The 22,282-nt window shown below is 37.6% G+C and overlaps 1 protein-coding gene across 1 annotated transcript in view; it reads left to right on the top strand.

Moving 5' to 3' along the window:
* Nucleotides 1-22,282, top strand: part of LOC121731638 (somatostatin receptor type 2-like) — a 113,597-nt gene that overhangs the window by 6,851 nt on the left and 84,464 nt on the right. Inside the window, exon 2 of the mRNA XM_042121183.1 lies at nt 17,999-18,042. The gene's annotated coding sequence lies outside the window, so the exon portion shown is untranslated. The remainder of the gene's footprint in view (nt 1-17,998; nt 18,043-22,282) is intronic.

A 22,282-nucleotide genomic window follows, 5' to 3' on the forward strand; every position in this document is an offset into this window, starting at 1 on the left:
AATTAATCCCATCCAATATAATTTATTATAATATTCTGTTACAACTTTGTGGCGGTACCCACAATTCACCTAACAATCCTGCATCGCGCTATGGAAGTTTCGGAGAACGGCAAGATATATACAACGTCTGAAATGACGTCAGTGGGCTTCGGCCTGACCGAATATGCTATCTCGCTCGGTCGGAAGATCTTCCTTTTCGGCCGCCACGAACAACGTTAAAACTTCATTCATTAGAGACATAATTATGAAATCTCCTGCTTCTTTTTTAATATAAGAAATAACTTTCTAATCAACTTGTAGACTGGATTTACCGACAGTATATAAATAAGTCTCATGTCGTCTGTTTTGTCATTTACTATCAAATGACAAAACAGACAAATGTGGTGCACGAAAGCACGCTGGAAACTAAAGCCTAAACACTACAATTGATTATTTGACAACATCATTTTATTGTTACATGCAACATAATATTATTAAAAACTAGATGTCCCGCGCGAGTTCGCCCGCGTAAATTAGGAATTTTACGGAAACCCTACATTTTCCCATAAAAAATAGCTTATGTCCCTTTTTTTCTGAAATAAGGGGGCAAACAAGCAAACGGGTCACCTGATGGAAAGCAACTTCCGTCGCCCATGGACACTCGCAGCATCAGAAGAGCTGCAGGTGCGTTGCCGGCCTTTTAGAAGGAATAGGGTAATAGGGGAGGGTAAGAATGGGATGGGAAGGGATTAGGGTAGGGGATTGGGCCTCCGGTAAACTCACTCACTCGGCGAAACGAAACACAACGCAAGCGCTGTTTCACGCCGGTTTTCTGTGAGAACGTGGTATTTCTCCGGTTGAGCCGACCCATTCGTGCCGAAGCATGGCTCTCCCACGTATAACTACTCTCTTCACGTGGTCTACTCTATATCTGTGCCAAATTTTGCCATAAAAATTGCTCCAGTAGCTCGTGAGATAAACCCTTTCTAATATTTCCCCCGTTTTCCCCACATTTTTCTGAGTTTCTTTGGTCGTATTAATCTTAGCGTGAATTATCACGCTAAGATAGAGATAGCCTATAGCCTTACTCAAAAAATAAGCTATCTAATACTGAAATAAGTTTTTAAATCGGACCTGTAGTTCCTGAGGTTAGCGCGTTCAAGCAAACATACTCTTCAGGTTTATAATATTAAGTATAGATTTTTTACAATTATCGCTTGGCAAACTCGAGTCTCGGTCTAAAAGACTATGAAAAGTACCAATAACAGGGTCATAATAGGCTCATAATCGACGACGCATAGTGTAATATGGTAGTGATGATGCTGATAATGATTGTAATATGCTTTCCGTTCTTAAAACAACGCCGAAACTCCCAAACTTGTATCTATAAAGAATCAGGAGTTCTCTCAGCACCTTCCGAACCACGGTATACCAGGTATACCTGGTATACCTGGTATAGCTCGGTATACCTCGGTGCCAAAATGTTACTAGTTGGTAGCATATGCTTACAATACTTCTCACGAAACCGAAGTCACCACACGTTTGTATAAAATACAATAAAACATAATTCATTTTATTTTCCTGTGTAGATGTTTTTAATAAATAAATTCGTTGTGTTGTGTACGTATATTTTTATCTTATCTAAGTTCTACTTAAAAGGGGAACCCCACCACCACCTTGCAAATATGTAAATTTCAAGAAAATTAATATTTTTGATTTTTTTTTATCTTATTAAATATAATGGAAACAAGTTGGGTGTAGAATTAATTCTGTTTTCCGGGAAATATTCCTTCACGAATAATTGACTTAATTAGGCTAACTTTGTAGTTTGTAGTGATCTAATTTTGTACAGCCTGCAAAAGACTCCCATTAGAGTCAAATTATTATTTACGATCAAAGCAATACTGTTTTTGATAATGTATTTTAAGCGAAATCTACTTGACGACAATACTTGTTGATGTCTATGGACTTTGTCCGGCCTCCGAAGTACCTGTTCGTCCATTCGTTGATTACTACATAAGTCTATCTAATCTCTGTTGCTCTGAATCGTCGTTACCAATTTTGTTGAAAATGCGCTTAACGTGTAGATCTAGAAATAATGCATTTGACAAAACAACGTTTGCTGGGTTAGCCAGTTCAGTTATATAATTTTGTCCTACTCAGAAATTAGTCAATTTGTCAATTATCTATGTTTTATATTCTTCATGGCTCACAAGACCAGCGATGAAGGCGTCTATCTCATTCAAATTATGATAAAATATTCTCAATCAAATCTTCGTTGTGTTATTAACATAATAAGTGGTTTCCTTAGTTTTTTTGCCCGATAACAAGAGGACTGTAATTTCTATTAATATTATATTAACAAACATAATATTATTAGTATTTAGTACTGCAGCTGCCTAATGAGTAATAACCTACACTGCTGTGTCAGATGTGACCGTCAGAGTATTACGATTCGACGATTCATATAAATAGAGATAATATTCGCGCGGCATAAATACTCGAGACGTTCCCGTCGGCTGAGACAATCGGCTTGTCTTTTTACAGTTTTATAGAATATGCAAAGTTCTTGTATAAATTCTATTATCTCTAAATTGTATAAATGCTATTTTTACCCATAAAATAGCTAAAATTCTCCTGTAAAGTAATTTTCCTTACAGGAGATTTTTTTTGCGCGTGTAAAAAAATTAAGTGTTTAATTTAATGAACAAAATACACAGACAAAAAAATAGCACCTTACCAATTAAAAAGGATTGTAACCAGTCGAAAAATAAATATTGACCAATTAAACGAAGTGATTGGTGAGTCAATAATTGTTTTGGCTGAGTGGACGTATCGGTTACAGCGTGATTTGTGATCAAATAAAAGCTCTGTCATTTTTGTTCGACCCAGATAATGTTATACGTCTCGTATGGCTAAGGCCAGTAAACTCCTTCTTACACCACATTTTTTTTCAAATTAAATCAAATAATTCAGAGTAAATTTTTTAGAAAATATTTTCCGAACGTCGAGGATCATTCTATTTCTGTGCGCATCAAATTAGGGCTATCAATTTCAGAATATATTTGATACTGAGAAATGTTACCTCCATCATATTATATTAATTACATTCGATTCCAAGTCCTTCGGTAACAAATTTGTAATCTCCTGCACGAAGGCTTAATATGAATACTTGGAATAACTCTAGTTTGATATGAATATTGATATATTCAGAGTTTCCTCACTAAGCCGGAGCCGCCGGGGCCTGACCACTGGACGGCCGAACGACCGGCAACACATGCGTTATTAATGCCGTCGCCTGCCGCCGGTAATCCAGTCTTTGTCTACTAATACCCTCACAGAGATTTAATCTCGTTTAAGTTTTCAGCTTATAAGTTAGACGAGTGCTACTCGCACTTTGTACTCGATATTAAACTCGAGAGCCCCGAGATGATTATTGTACAACGTTTAAATTACTCGCTGCCCGAAATTCCTAGAAACGAAAACACGGCCATTAAAAGTTCAGGGTTGTCTCGTTAGATTTTTTCATTTCCTTGCGTAGCTCGGGGATGCAAAAGACGGGCCGTTGACAGCCATCAGGCTGACGGGTCGTCAGGTTGACAGGTCGTCAGGTTGACGGCTCCGAGTCAGACGGGAAGCTCTGCAATCCGGAATATTGGGAGCGGCAGTGAGTAATGTTCGCGAGCTGCGGGAGGCTCGCTTTGTTCCGTAATGGATTACTGTTACACAACATTTGAATATCCTTGTACGCTATCGATACCGCCTTTGTGACGTCACGACTGTTTTGTCAGGCCTCCATTAGGTGCGGATGTACAGATCCGCACCTAATGGCAGATATTAATCCCAGGAGAGAGCTGTCTACATGTTTAATGTGGAATCAATTCGCTCATTTTCATTGTAACTTGAAAACACACGCGATATAATGCAGTGATTTACGGGTGACAAAGAAAGTTTAATTCTGAGCTTTCATGACAATCTACATCGGGGTTATTGTTTCATAGAGTGTAGACAGTAGACTATATAAACCACTTAACACCTACGCAAAGCGTATGAGAATACGTCCATTATGTACCTACATCTTGTGGGTCGCAAATATCGTTTATTCCCCCTAACGATGCTTCACAAAGTGTCCAATATCCTATAAACTATCAAACTTCAATACCGCCACGGCTGGAGGAGCAGACGTGTTAATTGTTCCAACATGGCGGCAATTACCGGCCAAGTGTCATCGCGGTCATTACACACCGATCACACCCCACCCGACCACACCAGTGACCACAACACACCCGACCCACACCACACCATAAGTGCTCGTCCCACACGCGTGTGACAGTTTGGACATAGTATAAAACAAAGTCGCTTCCCGCTGGCTGACCCTACAAAATATGATCAGATCTTTAAAACTACACCACAGATTTTTATAAAAAAATTACAGACATACAGTTTGTCAAAAAAGTAGACTCTGAACTAAATTTTAATCTCGTAACCAGTATCAAATGGTGGTTTTTTCGCCTCGTACTTCCACTGACAACGTTTTTACACTTCAAATATTATTTTTCTGGCACGTTTCATATCTGGTTTAATAAAGTTTTTCAATATTTTATCTAATTTAAAATTTGTGTTCGGCGTCTTCTTTTTTGACAAGCTACAGAGTGAAGCACGGCAAAGGATATAAGCTCTTTTTTATCATGAAAAAATGCACAATTACGGCAGAATAATATTTTACGCATAAGAAGTCGCGGGGAACAGCTATAGTTACATCTGTAACTGCGAAATAGTGAGTCGTCGACACCCGTCACCCAATGTTACTTCCGTTTGATTAGACACTTTGACGGATAAGCTATTTCCGCGCGTGGGGAGGGCATAAGTTAATATGCCTTTCACACTTCAGTAGACTTACCTTTGACACAAGTAACACCCGAAAAATTCTTACCTTTACACATGGTACGTATCTGGAAAATACCTACTTTTAACCCAAGAAACACACGAAAAAACTTACCTTTAACATAAGGAACACGCGGCGTAATGAAATGTTTTCGCCTCACAAATAAAGCGACTTTATAGCAGTAACTGTCCGCTGGTCGTTCTGTCTCGTTACACTTTTTACAACTAATTAACCGACTTACCGGTAGCGTACTCAAAGTTTTTACAACACAATACAATTGAATGCCAGTATTTTCATTTAACTTTTCAACTAGTTTCGTGTAATTAGGAGCTAGGTTTGTACTTGCTCATACATACATACAAGCAAGAAAAGTGTCTAGTTATTCTAGAATCTAGATGAATTAAGTTAGCATTGCACCATGTAGTTGTCAAGATAACTTACCTTGTTATTTTTCACAGCTTAACAAAGTATGTATGTTTAATAAGTATTCTATAACAAAGCCAATAATAATCTATCTTTGGAACGTTTTAAAATGAGTGACTTTCCTCTGAGCTTCAAAAACTTGTGATCTTGTTTGCGTTCGGAGCTGGGAGTGAGCGAGCTTGAAGCCTGTACTGTGCAGTGTGCACAGTAAACATCTCCGGGCCGGAGACGAAGCTCGCTTACTGTCTTAGATACTTTATACACTGTCCACTTACTGTCTATACACTGTTTCACTTCAATATGTCTCTCAAATAATATCATTGCAAGCAACAGCAAAGAGGAAATTTTACCTTGCAAATTTCTTTCCTTCCTGTTTTGTTCAAGTACTAGGTAAAATTGCAATCCAAGTGACCAATCTGTTCCCCCCATTCTATATTTTACGCAACTTCATTGCTTGTTTAATTGAAAACGAATCAGACCGAACACGGAACGAAGCCATATCCGATCCGTTTCCAATCAAATACCTGATAGTCTTCTCATATACGTCAAACGTGAACCACGTGTAGCGGGCCCGATCAGCCGTGTCAGCTGAAGTTTATATTATTGGGTTAAGCGTTTTATTACGTTGGCAGTGACTGCCGAGGGCTGGTCCCATTCGAGACAATAAATAAAAGAAGGTAAATGCAAATGAGCAGCCCTCCCCCCCCCCCCTCGTCTCCCCGTTCTTTATTGTCAGCGCGACCGACATACATCGTGCTATAATCCCGACAAACCGTCATGTACACTCCGACACGAAAATTCCAAACACTCATGGAGGAGTATATTAATATTATGAGCAAAATATTCTATAGAAACAATTTTCCTAACAAAGAGATAAGCCTCTTCATACAAACCGCCTCAGTGCTACGTAAAAGAGTTTTATGTTTAACCTATTTATTTTCCGTAGGCCTGAATCCCGATATCTCTTCGTTAGACTTAAAACTTGTCCTTAAATCTTTAGACCTTGGGAAAATAATAGAAATCTGTACCTAGACCTAGAGACAAGTGTCAAGCGATTATCGTAAACGCCAACAAAATTTATGAGATTTGACAAATTAGTATTCGTTAGCGAAGCGATGACTTTTATGTCAAATCGCATACATTTTGTTGGCGTTTACAATAATCCCTTGCCACTTGTCTAGTAGGGCTAGACAATAATCCAAAATCATATCATCGATAATATTCTAATGAAAATGTAGTTAAATCATCTCGCAGACAAAATCCATGTTAAGATTGCGGTATTTTATTGTGATTTAACGATCATACGTCAATTCTATTATTTATATCCCATGGCCGACCTCAAAATACACATCAATAAACATAATATACGTGGGAGAGCCATGCTTCGGCACGAATGGGCTGGCTCGACCGGAGAAATACCACGTTCTCACAGAAAACCGGCGTGAAACAGCGCCTGCGCTGTGTTTCGCTGAAGACATTATACGCTGTATTACATTATAAAACGTTTTTTTTTAGATTTTTAAACATTTTTAGCTCTTACTTTTTCTTACTTTTTAATATTTCTAGACAGCATGATAAGCTAAACAGTCTGCTTCTTTTTGAGCCCATTTGGCCTCATCATAACAAATAATGGCTTGTGATTTGAGTAAACATTTCACACTGTGAGTAATGAGACATGTCAGGAGTGACGTTTTTGGGTCGAGATTTCAGGATATTTTGTACAAGTTACAAAAGTAACGCCCGACACGTAATGAATATATTTCGGTTACTTTATGTTTCTTTATTTATCGCTAATTATTTTGTTTTATAACTCGTTACAAATTATAATTTAATTATACTAAAACAATTTAATATTACAAAAAAAGATTTCAAATTAATTCAGTAGATTTCTGATTATACGCTAATTAATAATAAAATTGATCGTACAATTTGTTTTCATTTGAAATTAAACCTTTTGTAGTATGTTTTAAATTTTAAATTGGTTCAAACGAAGCTTAACATTTTCCTTTTGACTGTACTCCACTCGTCAACTTGTTGTACTCGCTCGCTGCGCCGGGCCGCAGCTGGCATGTTGCACAATACACGTCCCATAAGGTGCTCTGTGCTGTGCTACACTGTGCTCTACTGTGCTTGTCGCGTGCATGTGCACACGAACATAGGGATGTCACTTTAAAAATCGATTGCCGATAAAAATTTATCGAGACGATGAATTTAATTGCTTTTCTTTTAAATTGCAAATTATTTATTATCTCATACAATGACACACAATAGCACAAAGTAGACAGTAAATCACGTCGTCTAATCCAAGTTGCCGTCGTCAATGCCAAGTTCTATAGTCACATGCTTGTTATAACATAATATTATCCAGTTTTTAACTTATTATGAGTGTAACTATATAACAGCCTATAATGATCAATAGACCCATTTATATAAAGGTCATATTGATTCTATATGAAATTGAAAAATATTATGTAAGCAAATAAGTAATATACTTTGTATAAATCGGTCTTTATTCTGTTACAATGGAAACGCGAGCGAGATTGATAATAAACATTGGGACTTGGGAGTAAAAGTATTTCTGAAGCCTTTGAAACCTTTTAAGTCATTCAAAGTAAAAGAAATGTTAAAAAGATATCTCACATCTCGACCCGGTTGAGACATAAATAGAACAAAGAAAGTTAAACATAAAAGTATTTGCCTTAAATCTTAACGTTTGTTCTGATACTTAATTTGCTACTTTGTATTACATAAGACGTGATCGAAAGAAACGTGTACGATAATATCGTTAAAAGCTACAAAAATATCAAAAAATATAGCTCGATTCTTAAATTGTTCGATAACCTTATATCCCAACACTACGTTGGACAGTATTAAATATATAAAGCGGACCGAACACGCCCGACCATCAATTACTTAGTTTTTAATTTACTAAAACGGCACAAGCTCGTACAGCACAGTACAGTACAGGTGCAGTAAACTTCACTTCTTAGCGAATTTAATAAAGGCGTCCTCGTGTTACATACGGTAAAACCGCGCTGACATACTGACTTTATATACGAGTCACCCTTTCGACGCAATGTCTCCTACAAAATAACATGAAACCTCATTCAGGTTAAAAGTGATCTCCTCCAATAGGCTATAAATATTCTGATACTAAATTTAGCTTTATTTAAATGAGAAAGTTTGTAAGTACACCACCAACGAGAGCTCAGCTTATTTATTTGAAAACTTGATCGAAACTACAAAGTTTATTGAAATTAAACAGCAGTCGGAGCTCGCACCGCAGTCCGCAGATCACAACACCGAGTGCCGGCTCCGACTACAACACAAACAAAACGAAACTGAAATGTGCTGCTAACGAAATTTTAATGAATTTACTAGTTTCATGCAAAAGATTTTATCAATTTTAGGTTGAAATAGTCTTTGTTTTGTAATCGACCTCATTAATCTATCAAGTAAATATTATATACACCATAACTTAACGTTCTGAATGTATTTAAGGGAATTCATTTTCACATTTTATCTAAAGTTTTGTGCCTCGCATTTCGCCGTTTGAACCATGCCCCCCCCCCAATTACTATCCATCTTACTTGTGAAAATAATTAAGTATTATTATACTGTGGCGCATTATACTTTTTTTAATAAATAAGAAATATTATATTCAACATTCCGATATTCAAAATTTAAAAAAATACTTTTGATTTTCTAAACACGTTACCAATTTCTGCTCTGTGGAACCCTTCATGGGCGAGTCCAACTCGCACTTGGCCGTTTTTTACGTTAGAGACCCCCCCCCCCCCCCCCCCTTACCAAAGCTATATATATACGCCCGTGGTTTGAGCTAAACACCACCTGACATTTCGAAACAAAAGATTAATGTTGAGTATCGAGAGACATAGTATTTGGATGATTCAAAGATATTGATTACAGTTTTACTTCTCGTTGCCGAAGACGTTTTCAATGTTCATGACATTGAAAACGTCACAATATATGTATGTAAGGCTCTGTCCCCATCAGACACGGCGCGGCGCCGGCACTGTGTTACGGCACGACGCCGCGCCGCCACCGTGATACGGTACGGCGCCGCACCGTGTCACGGTGCCGCGTACGGTGCGTCCCTAACCCTATTCAGTCGATATTTGCGCTCGAACGAGAGTGCTTGTCTGGATAATGGATATGGATCGCGAAAAAATTATTCTCTTGTTGTTACTAAGATGAAGATTGAAAAAGAATCATTAAATATTTTTTTAAGTCGGTTAAAAAGAAACCGAGGAAATTGTATCTATTATTTATTATAGATAAAATTTCCTCGGTATACATGACAATATTTGCATTACGCGACTTTGATATGTATTTTCATATTATGCCTCGTTTAAGTTTGGACACAAATTTTGTTCGGAAATTTCACCAGAATAGGGGCGCGCGGTGCACCGTACACGGCACCGTGTCACGGTGCGGCGCCGTACCGTATCACGGTGGCGTCGTCGTGCCGTAACACGGTGGCGGCGCCGTGCCGTGTCTGATGGGGACGCAGCCTAAGGTTGTTATGTGACCACAGAGGGACTTATTTTTGTCCAAATAAAACCACATTACATTACCGGAGCCACTGGAACCGAAATCAATGTCTATACATGTTGTGTAATGAGTCGAAAACAGCTGTCGACAATATTTCACACCTCAGTTGTCATATTTCCACTCGTCAATACACCTAACGAGAGTTTTTCTACTACGAGTAAGACAAAATAAGGGCGGAAAATATGACACATTAATTTGTAGTGTATTTATTTCCAATAGTAGTTTATATGTATCTCACTTATAAAAGGCCTTTAGACCGGTTTAGGTGAATTTTATCGCAATAATACAGCATAAACATCACGGATGATCCACAATAACATTACATTAATTCTAAAAGTACACGTGTAAACTAAATGTGAACTCTTAAATGGAGTAAAATGCTACTTGGGCTGTGTCTCCTAAGTTGATCCAGTTGCGAAAAACGCATCTTATATGCATCTTATGTTAGGAAACAAGGTACATAAATTTTCATACTTTTGAGGTGCACTGTAAAACGGAGTTGTCCCGGTCCCTACTGGTAGTTATATTTACAATCTTTTCATTTCTCCAGCACAATGGTAGCAGATTTCCCAGCGGCCGGCGACGCGGGCGACCACCACTATAACCTTCCTTCTGATACAATATTCAGCAGCTCCAGACAGTGAGCTATTATGCATATTAATGCTGCGGTTAAGCTTGAATAAAACTGTAATGTTTTATACAAATCTTTCCTAGAATTAAATGCAATGAAGACGATTTTCGTGGCATTCGTAATAGTAATAATCAACAACCAATCAAGATGATTAAATTGATATCGTGCAAGGAACGTGCAAGACATTAGATCTTGTAGGCCTCCATCCGACAGTGATAGATGCGTCCATAGATTAGTCATTTGAGACAACTGTCGTCCATGACGACTATAACGCATGACTACGCATGAAGTGATGATGATGCATGATGGCCGGGTGGTATGATTCAGGCGCGAGGAGGCTACGGGCGTCTGCGAGTAATCGATGTGCAATCGACCAACAAACAATCGCGTTTAATTGGTTCTTGCGGGGACTCCGTGCCCGGCTGCAGATTGTGCGATACCGCAGCGATACTGTGACTGCCGGCAATCAGCGCTCCAATTCTCAACTGAATATCAGTAACGATATATTCAATAGGATATATTACTGCAATGTTCTCACACTAGAAGCAGCATCAGTATAATAAATTATTATATAAAGGTCTACCAGAATCCGATGCCAATTTTTTACAGCAGATTATCAAAAAATATCCTTGATCATTGGATAAATTTATATTTTTGCATGTTTCACACACACAATCAGCCGCTTTAAGGATAAAAAAGGATCAAAATGTTTTATTCCTATTACTCCGGTATTGCTAGAGTTAATTTACTTTCTCACTTTTTGCCATCAGATTCTGGTAGACCTATAATTACTATAAAAAGTTTTGTCAGACGTTTGATACCGTTTCTGTCAATATTCTGATATGACATACGTAACACGTTGGATGTTAGTCGGATAGCTAGTGCTAGTAGCGTCCTCTGCTCCGAACTTTGGATTAAATCTCTTATTTGAAAATCAAAGTTCTTACTTAATGAAATACATTTTAACGCTCAACTTAATAACATACATGTATTTTTAATACACTATGACAGCCCCCAAACTTGCAAAGCTAACAATGCGTTAAGTGCTCTTTAACAGCGTGTCCTGTCGCGACCGTCACGAGTGTCACGGGTGTCACGACACGCGCGGTGTGACGTCACATGACGGTGACTAATGACCGCCGGACATTACACGCGGACCGCACTTCCCGTACAATAGCATAAAACGCAGTAGTATTAAAGCCTTCTCTATGTTGATCTATAATGGATGAGCTATGATTACAGCTATTTGTATAATATCATACAATCGACGCCCATCATATGCAATTATAGATGAATGTACCAGTTTGTAATCTCATGCAAGTATATTTTGCCCAACATGTGCCAAGCGCCAACGTGGCAAGGCACCATAATATTCATCGACGAATTGCGTAACACAACTTGTTAAAGTTCACAAACACTTGATATGTTACAGCGAGCCGCAATTTAATAACTTCAGAAGTTGCTTCTAAAATTCCGCCCCTGGACAATAGCGGCTAAACTAAAGCCAGCGTTAAGTAACACTTTCAAATTCTGACAATAGAGCTAATTCAGACTGAGCTCTCTCGTTAAGCCAACTAATGTTATTTCTGTGGAATAATGTAACGTGTTGCACACCAACAAGATTAAATAAAATAATTAATAATTACCCTCACTCCAGAAAAAATAATGAAGATTTTGACAAAACTTAAAACTGCCACACTTTTCATTAAATTTAAGAGGCCGGGTGCCATCTAAATTCTCATACATACGTATTGTCCGGAATGGGAATAAAACTCGGCTACTTTTATAACTCGCTACAGTTTTTGTGTCGCTCGCGGCGCTAAAATTAATCCTCAATACCCTAGCCGCTTTTATGTACTTAGTGGTATATTGAATATGAGTATTGAGTACACGTTATGAACGGACACAATCTGAGATATTTATTGTTAGGGTTCCGTTTCCCAAAGGGTGAAAACGGGACCCTATTACTAAGACTTCGATGTCTTTCCATCTGTCCGTCTGTCCGTCCGTCTGTCCGTCCGTCTGTCCGTCCGTCCGTCCGTCTGTCAGTCTCCAGGCTGTAACTCAAGAACCGCTATAGCTAGACTTCTGGGACAAATTGTGTATTTCTGTTGCCGCTATAATAACAAATACTAAAAATAAAATAAATATTAAAAGGGGGCTCCCATACAAAAACACAATTTTTGGCTTATTTTTCCTCTATAGGTAGGGTACGGAACCCTTCGTGCGCGAGTCCGACTCGCACTTGGCCGATTTTTAACTTAAGTGGCCGGGTGCTATCGAAATTCTTATACACACGTAATACCAAAATCATTTTCTAATACGAAAATATTTAACATGTTTGTGTTATATTTCAGCTTAAAATAGTAATTAGAAATTACCTAGGTTCCTACTTCCTGCGCAAAAATATACTACAAAACATATAAACACAAAAAAATATTTTTTAGTGCTTGTTTTTAAATATTTTGTAGTTTTACTACTACTATAATAGTAAATTTACTGCTAAATATTTAAACACTAAAAATATATAAATAAATAGTAAATTTACTACTAAATATTTAAACACTAAAAAATATTTTTAGTGTTTAAATATTTTGTAGTAAACTTTTGCGCAGGAACCTAGGTAATTACTATTTTAAGCTGAAAAATAACTCAAACATGTTAAATATTTTCGTATGAGAAAATGATTTTGGTATTACGTATGTATGAGAATTTCGATGGCACCCGGCCCCTTAAGTTAAAAAACCATTAAATATCTCAGAGTGTGTCCGTTCATAACGTGTACTCGATACTCATATTCAATACACCACTACATAAAAGCGGCTAGGGCATTAAGGATTAATTTTAGTGCCGCGAGCGACATAAAAACTGTAGCGAGTTATAAAAGTAGCCGGGTTTTATTCCCATTCCGGACAATGTGCGGTATGATATACGTTCAATATCCCCGCCAAATAATAAAGGCGATGGCCGAATTGAATGAGACGGACACAAAGCTCCCCCTCCCCCCCCCTTTCCCCCCGTCCCCTTTCCGTGGAGCAGGATCCGCCGCTGTTTAGAAAGTTGGTAATGCTTTCAGTTTAGAAATGCACATGGACACAAAAGCTGGAATTTCAGTTACGACTGCGCTGACCATGTTGTGCGATACCGGTGGGACATGCAACTGCATATTTTTTTTACAAAACATTAATTGTTAAAAAATATATATTTAAATAATTAGTACTATTTTTTTAAATAACACAAAAATAAATTGGACGTTTCTATAATAAAAAGTTAATTCGATCGAAAGTTAATTTTCGCTTCGACTACGCCAACTTCGTATTTGTTCTGCTAATATCTTTATTAGAAATAATGTTTCGAGGAATATAAAATACTGACTCTGTGAATAAAATATTTTTCTTCTGAGTACTAGAAGTTAACAAAAGATTTTAGCTAGAATTACAGCAAAGTTAGATTAGAAAAATTATTTGAACATTATTCTAATCTATTCCAAGAACTTTATTCGTTATGAGCTAAATTCGTGAAAAAACCTTTTATTTAATTGGATACATTTTTTAATATTTAGCTTTAATATTACAGTCGCGTCCGCCATGCAATCACAGATTTAAATCCTTTACTCTGCCGATCTACAGTGACTATAAGAAGTACATCATATTATAATAATAAAAAATATTATTTTTCGTAACACGGTTAAAAAAATACTGTTATAGTTTTTAACAAAACTTTTATCTTAGGAGTATCGTGATACTACCACGTCATAGTAGCATAATATTGTAAACTACTAAACTTTAAAAGCCTACCGATTATTATGATTATCTTACACAATATTTCTCAAACAAATGACGAACGAGCATTTTTAACCTTTTTTTTCCTATAAGTTTACCCGTTACATCATTTTTAAGATAAATTATGAAACAACGCCTAACACTTAGAGTTTAGAGCTCTAAGTAATTTCCAGAAATTTTGGGGAAAATAAAAGTGTATGTGTATTGTGGTGTGTATGAATCTACGCTCCACTATAATATTCACACTTTTCTAAACTATTTAAACTTAACAAAAACGTAAACTTCTTGGTCACCCTAGCACGTATCCGCTACGCTGTCCGCTTCCGCTCCGTCTATGACCATGTTCACACCACGCACGATATTAGTCCAGTCCAGACGCTACAGAGTGCTAAGTTGGCTTCAATTCAAACGACTACGTGATTTCAACTCATCTCGTCCTGTCCTGAGTCTCGCATTCACGACCAAGATGTTGCTCGAAACGTTGCTGAAATAGGTTATCTCTTTAAAGCACATTCACTATTAATATAAGAGCACGTCCGAGATTAAATGTAGCGTTATTCTAATTCTATATATTTTTTTATTCACCGTTCATATTATACAGTATACTTAATAAATTGTAAGCTAACGTTACGTTTTTGCTTTCTATGAATTCGGAAAATGCTTCGCGTGTGAACTGTTTAGTTTCGGCGAAGTGGTGTAATGTAACAAATATTTGTCACGGCCGAAACAAAGCGCGACGAATGTGGCGTGACGCGTGACGCGTGACGCGTGGCGAACCCGCCAGTCGCCACAATAACTACACGCCAATTAACAGTATTTAGATTGTCGTTAGCCGCGGCCGGTCGACACACTTATTATTTCAGCTTTACCGATTCTATTTTTCCGGCAAACATGAGAAATTGTCAGAAAAGGCACTGTTGTTGTCCTTTCATTCATCACAAAGTACATTTACTCACTGGGCAAAATATTCTATATTCATTATTTTTTGACTACGGTATTAGGCGGGGCTTTTTCACTCCTGTCTCTTCGTAAGTACCTTCTTCCGACATATTCACAACAAAGCACTGTTTCCCTTCATTTAATTTGACTGCCGATGGATGCTCGTTTAATGACTGCTAATCAGCAAAGTGCTGCTGGTTTTATTGCTGAACTGTAAAGTATACGCGCGGACTGTAATGTTCTCGGCAGTACCGAGCTGGACTCGGAGGCGATTTAAGTAAAACGTTCATTAAAACAATTAAATGTTTTACATCCGCTTAATTTAATTCCGCTGAAATAAATAAACTTTGATCACCCTCTAGAAACGTCTGAGGTAAGACGGCATGTAAGTTCTACTTTTGTCACTGTCCTGTGCTTGTTTGAACTGCCCAACAACGCAACAAAATATGTAAAGTCGTTCGCAGGAGCATTCGCCTGGTTTGTACGTAGAAAAGTAGCAGGCGCGTTAAAAGGTGTTTTGGATTTATAATATTTAAGGTGAAATTAGATTATTATTTATTACTAAGTGATAATATACGAGTAATTACAAGGGATATTTGATCCTCGAAGTTAAGATCTACTCGTTTTGTGTAGGCATGTAACAAGACTTCTTCATTAAATACGGAAATTAAACACCACTTTAAAACAACTCCAATTTCGCTGGCAATTTCAGGAAAATTATATCACAATCATAATTCATAATTATTATTGACGTAGCTTAATATTTCTCATAAAATTACAACTTAAATTAAATTAAATTATTTTATAACTAAACTTTGTACTAAAAACTAACAAACTGAAGTGAATTTTTATACAGTTAGTTGATATTATTCGTAGAGTCTATTATATTTATTACTTTGAATACAGGCAGTTATTTTCAGTTTGTTACGTGACGTACGTAGAAATAAATAGTGACTGACATTTCACCAAATATATGAAAAACCTTTGTAGCTACGCGGTATTTTACTTATTAACCTTTGTTGAAGTTTAGGACACCTGACAAAGAGAATGGTAACTGGTAAGTCGTGACTCGTGACTAATGACTATCATACAACAAATTGACGTTAAACTGTTGACACAGCAATATAATATGATGATTCATAATAGTCATGATATAAACAAACAGTTTTCGTTTTACTGACCTCAGTTTTGATATTTGTTACCTGGAGGCTACATATTTTGTTCGAAGACAATATTATATTCCAATGGTTGTAAATAAAATCCTAAATTGATACGAATTCAAATGTAATTTTTACTGTAAATGTAAAGATATAAAGGAATGCAACATAACTTGGTCTCTACTTTTGTTTTTTGTTAATAAACTACGAGTATATTAATTAACTTGAATGAAATAAGTATAGTATCTTAGCTCTGTGAAAGTTGCCGGACCAAAACACCTGTATTCAAATATTTAACATTTCTCGAGTACAAAACAATTTTTGTGGATTTCCCCAGCTCTACAACCCTTCTTTAAGTATTACATACAATAACGGCATACCTACAAGCGAACAAACTCGAACAATGTTATCCCGCACAATGGGAAAATTCTTACAGAAACAGAAAAACTCAACAAAAGGGCCCCGAATATCATTCGAAGTATTTCCATTCGGAAACAAAGTTGAGTAATAAAATGGGTTCCCGGAATATGTTCCGGGGTCGCTCCGGGAACCATCTTCTTTTAATAACTCTTTTAGTTTAAAGAGCTACTACGTATATATAGGTTTCCTTTACAATAAGATAAAGTAAGTTGGTATTTAATAAAATATCCATAATCTCCATACACGTGTCGGGCCCCGCCGGAGCCGCCCGCGACGTTCTATAATCAGATCCGGATAAAACTATTACCTCGGGGACCACACATCGGAACCAAAACAAAAGTATAGGTAACGGAAGCTTCTGCTACGGAACCTTATTTTATGGATATATTATGAGAACTCGTTCCATAAGCTTTTGTAGAGGAATAAATAGGGAAGCTCGCAGTATATTTCGCTTATTGCGAAGTATACTGCGAAACTAGATCGCGACGTACGCCCATAACGATTTTATTGTAGTCTAAGCGAGCTCGGACGAGCAAAAAATCGCGCCGTGGCCCGGCCGGGTAAACTTTGTGGAAACTCGCGCTTCGTCCGATTTTATGAGAGGCCCCGGGCAGGAAGCTGTTTTAAATTACATATTATCGGGCCATAAAATAGGAGAATTAAGTTTTATTTAGGGAGATTAAAATATGAATTATTTCGTCGGATATTCATTGTAAAACAGTAAGCGGCGACGGCTGTCGTCCAAACTTGCAGCTAATCTGATAAGTCGACAATGGGAACCCCGGGACAGATCCCGACAGACCGACAAAGGAACACTAATTACCGCGAGCAAATAAACAGACCAACTTGCCGCCGCTCCTATCTCTGGCGAAAACTCTGATAAAAAGGTGAGACGAGCCTTTAGAGGCAGGACTATGCACTTAAATTGCTACCACCTTGACAATGTTTCTCGACTTTTTTTCTTAGTAAAATGGCTTACTCGTATAAAAAAACGAATTCCAAAGGGTATGAAAACGTGGTTTAATTGAACGTGTCGGTAGCGTATGAAACATGAACACATTTTCCCCAAGTGAATTAGTTGCTCATATGGATGAGCACATTATTATGATGACACAATGATCACATCAGCCTTCGTGTTAACGTTTACCATAAAATATTGTTACGTTAGAATTAATAAATTATTTAATTAACAAAATTATTTTTACAGGTACCACACATAATAACTGATTACCGCTCTACAGGAGAAGTCGGGTAAGTGTTTGCCATTACATATTTATGTTGAAAAATACACAAGTCATCAATCGAAATCACCGTCACGATCACATAATTTTTTAAGTTACGAAAAAACATGGAAATGTTCCTATATCGCGACGTAATATAGTTTATAGCTCTTGCCATTTGCCAGTACAGAGAGACTAAAATACAATAATATGAAATCGCTAAACTTAAATGACGTAACGGCTAATATAAAACACTACACTTTTTCCTCCAATAACGTTATGTCTGATTGATTTTCGAAGCAGAGAGCAAAGTCCGTCCACACCCACCGCCACATCAGTCCACGTCACACAAGCTGCAAATCTCTCACCACGGGTATCATGATGCTATCACGTCTATCACTGCCTCGTCTTTGCTCTCCATACCGTCAATCTGCACTTGTACCTCTTGGACCGTACTAGAAGCGCAATGAACGGAAACTGTAAAATGTAACAAACCAGCAGAGTATGTTGCCTTGTGTTTTCAGAATTTCTCTTTGACGTGCTGTTACGTTAGTAAATAACTATACACTGACTAACGTAACATAATTTTTTTGTCTGTCACTCAGTTCTCTCTTGACACATTTCTATCACATACATGTAAGAGATAATAAATAAATTTAAAATTAATTGTACCGGAAGTACTGTACTGTTCAACTGTCAGCTGTCAACTTGACAACTTGTCATTTGTCAACGTCATTATAACTGTCAGTGGTGCGTATGTTCATAAGGCGAGATCTTGCTTGCTTTGAGAACATCGCCTGCGCCGGGTGTGCGCACTGACTGTGTTAAAAGTGTTCAAACTTCAATATGTCGGACACCGATGGCGACCGTGCGGATGTTCATCCATTTACATATCGCTGTGAACTCAAATGTTTGTATCACTTATCTGCAATCTCAAACGCAAACTGGTACATAAATAGACAGTTGAAGAGCACTAATACGTCACTGTACCGTCATGTACGTTCATATTGTATTGTAGCTACTGTGACAAGTCAACTCTACATAAAAGTATACAGACATACTATCTTGCCATCTACCGTTAGTTCAAACTTTAAATAGATTAATCTGTAATTAACAAAGTACGAAATTGCATAACTTTTTCTTTGTCAATAGAAACTCGCATGGCAATTCGCCCGGGGTATAACACAAATAATGCTCCAAATAAATTTGAACGACATATCAGTTGAATCTAAAACAACCTCCAATGTGTATAAATTAGTGAACTAATTGTCCGGCGGCGTGTCGGGTGTGTCGGGTGCATTATCACACATAACCGTACATTCGCCTGCTGTAAATTATGGACGACTTTGGGGGGTCACTGGACAAGCTCGTGCAAGAGGGTCACTACATAATGGAGAGTAGTTGCACCCCCTAATATTTGGAGATGTCTGGATAATGAGAGCTGAACTCCCAAAACTCTGTCACTGGATGTTACGATGATCGTTGGTAATTTTAGGGGTTACTAAATATAAGAGCATAAATGTTGAGAGTAACAGACGTCATAATATTTGTTATCAGTAGACTGCAACCAATAAATAACTAGTTTTGCATTTCACAGGCGGACAGCGCAAACAAATTAGTTGCCCTAATATGTGTTGGTGAAATAGACAGCCGTGCTGCTGCTATTAGTTTAGTCGATTTTAGGCTCAAAACAAACATGTTCGGAATGACACAGTCACGAGATTAATATGGTAATCAGTTGGGCACAGTAGACGAAACAAACATTTACCATTTTTAAAATGTAAATAATATTACGTCAACAAATAAAAATAAGTTATGGGAGTTAAAACTTTGGGCGCAAAACGTTGACGAACTTTCCTTGTTTCTTCATTTATTGGCTTTCAACAACATTTGATGTGCCAATCAAAAGACCGGATAACTCAATGACTGATGAGAATGACCTGCTGACAGATGTGAACGGCGCGAATATAAAAGCAGACGCGTCGCCACGCGGCCGGCGGCCGTCTGTAGCGCTTCCTGTGTGTTGTCGATATGATAATATTATATTATTATGTGATATTATAATATTATCATTTTTTGCTTAAATCAGTTTTTTTTATGAAATAAGGGGGCAAACGAGCAAACGGGCCACCTGATGGAAAGCAACTTCCGTCGCCCATGGACACTCGCAGCATCAGAAGAGCTGCAGGTGCGTTGCCGGCCTTTTAAGAGGGAATAGGGTAATAGGAGAGGGTATGGATGGGAAGGAAATAGGGGAGGGTAGGGTAGGGAAGGGAATAGGGTAGGGGATTGGGCCTCCGGTAAACTCACTCACTCGGCGAAACACAGCGCAAGCGCTGTTTCACGCCGGTTTTCTGTGAGAACGTGGTATTTCTCCGGTCGAGCCGGCCCATTCGTGCTGAAGCATGGCTCTCCCACGTAAAAACGGTTTCCAAACTTATGCAAGTTTCGATGACTTTGAGAAGGTATTTTTTGACGACGCACACCAATATTTGCACCCTTCACGTCATACTGTCCTACGCTTCGTCCTCCTCTTTTACCGAAAATCATCGCTTTTTACACATCGACTTTAAATTATATTACGATACACGTGGTTGCTCTTTTACGAAATAGTTTGTCAATCATCAAAGTTATATCAAATAAGTAGAAATATAAGGAAACCTCTGTCATTCAGCTGCCTCTGGCTGTACTTAAGGTGACGCTGCGTTAAAGTAAAAAACCGTGTTGGATATGTTGGATATGAAACAGCAAAAAATGGAAAGGGTGTAAGCGACAAAATGGTTTTTGTCGCGTAATTTAAAAACCATAAATACAATTCATATAAGCTATGGGCAAATTAAAGTGTATGCTTGAACCTTCCAAAATTTGCACATAGATTATGTACAAATTTTGGAAGCTTAAATCACTCTCCTCTGTTGACAAAATAGGAATCCCTTTTTTACAGAGGTCTTTTTGATTGATTATTCTATGTTATAAAAGTTGACCAGTTGTGTTATGCTATGGGTAATTCAAAGACAAAAACATGATGAATACTGACAATGAACTTTAACTTCTTAGCTTTAGTCATTGCTGAGAAAAAACGATATCGCTACAGCCAAATTATCAAGGCGTCGCCTTAATACGTGTACCCGGCCCGCTCTATCGGGCTTCACTTCGTACCAACACTCGTCATCAATCTCAACTAAATAATTAATTGTCCCGCCAACGGCGCCCGACATCTGAATTAACATTCACAAAGCAGCAAAAATAACTGAGAAGGACTTAAAAGTTAAAACTCGCAACAAAATCCAGTGGTATTTAACATTTCACTGGGCTGTGCTGTGACAGTCTGACGGCCGACAGCCGCAGCCCCCGGACCTCGGGCCCGGGCTCCACAAGGCGAGTGGTAATTTGAACATTTTTGTTTGGTAGTGTTAACTGAGTGAACAATGCCTCAGATTAACACTCACTTGTACAATTCACTCAGTGAAACGTATTTAACGCGCTTTGTTTCGTGTTCCAGTAAAAATACGGTTTAGCGATTACTGAGCACAATGCCTGCTCGCAGTTTAATTATTCAGTGGAATAAGATTGATCTTGAATTTAAGATTTGTATAAAATTTGTATAAAATACGTAACCGTCTCAAAATTTTCCTACTACAGAAAACCAATAAATGTGTACACATTATTAGTTTAATTTCTACAAAAGTAAATACAAGTACAAAATACTGATGACTTACAATCCTAACGCAAATAATATATATGCTCTATTATAAGGCTTAAAGTAATAAGGTCTTTTCTCATAAAGTTGAAATGTAACAGAAGATATACCGTGTTTTAGAACTAAATCAGGTTAAGTGCCTCGTAACTGCATAACCATATACCGTTAGCTTATAAAAGGACATCATAACGTACCGTTATAAAATATGAATTTACATTAAAATGCACGAGTATTTATTAATATTGCAATAAAAACGGTAAAGCGAACCGCACATTCTTGGGTAAACGTAATTTGTACTTGTCTTAATGTATGCGACGATATTTTTTATATCGCGATAATACGGACATTAACGTTCTGTGCATTCGAATTAGCGTGTCTGAGCACGATTAGCTTAAACTGCTTATAACAGAAGTAGTAAAGTATGGCCGCACGATAACTTATGTGCGGCTCGCGGCTCGTCTGTGATGTTATCACGATTCACGAGCAAGGAGCACTGACATAGATACCTGACGAATTTTCACTAAAATGTGTACTAAACAAAAAATGCAGTAAATAAAGGTACAATAATAAT

This window comes from Aricia agestis, chromosome 11, assembly GCF_905147365.1.
Source record: "Aricia agestis chromosome 11, ilAriAges1.1, whole genome shotgun sequence".
NCBI classification, from domain to species: domain Eukaryota; kingdom Metazoa; phylum Arthropoda; class Insecta; order Lepidoptera; family Lycaenidae; genus Aricia; species Aricia agestis.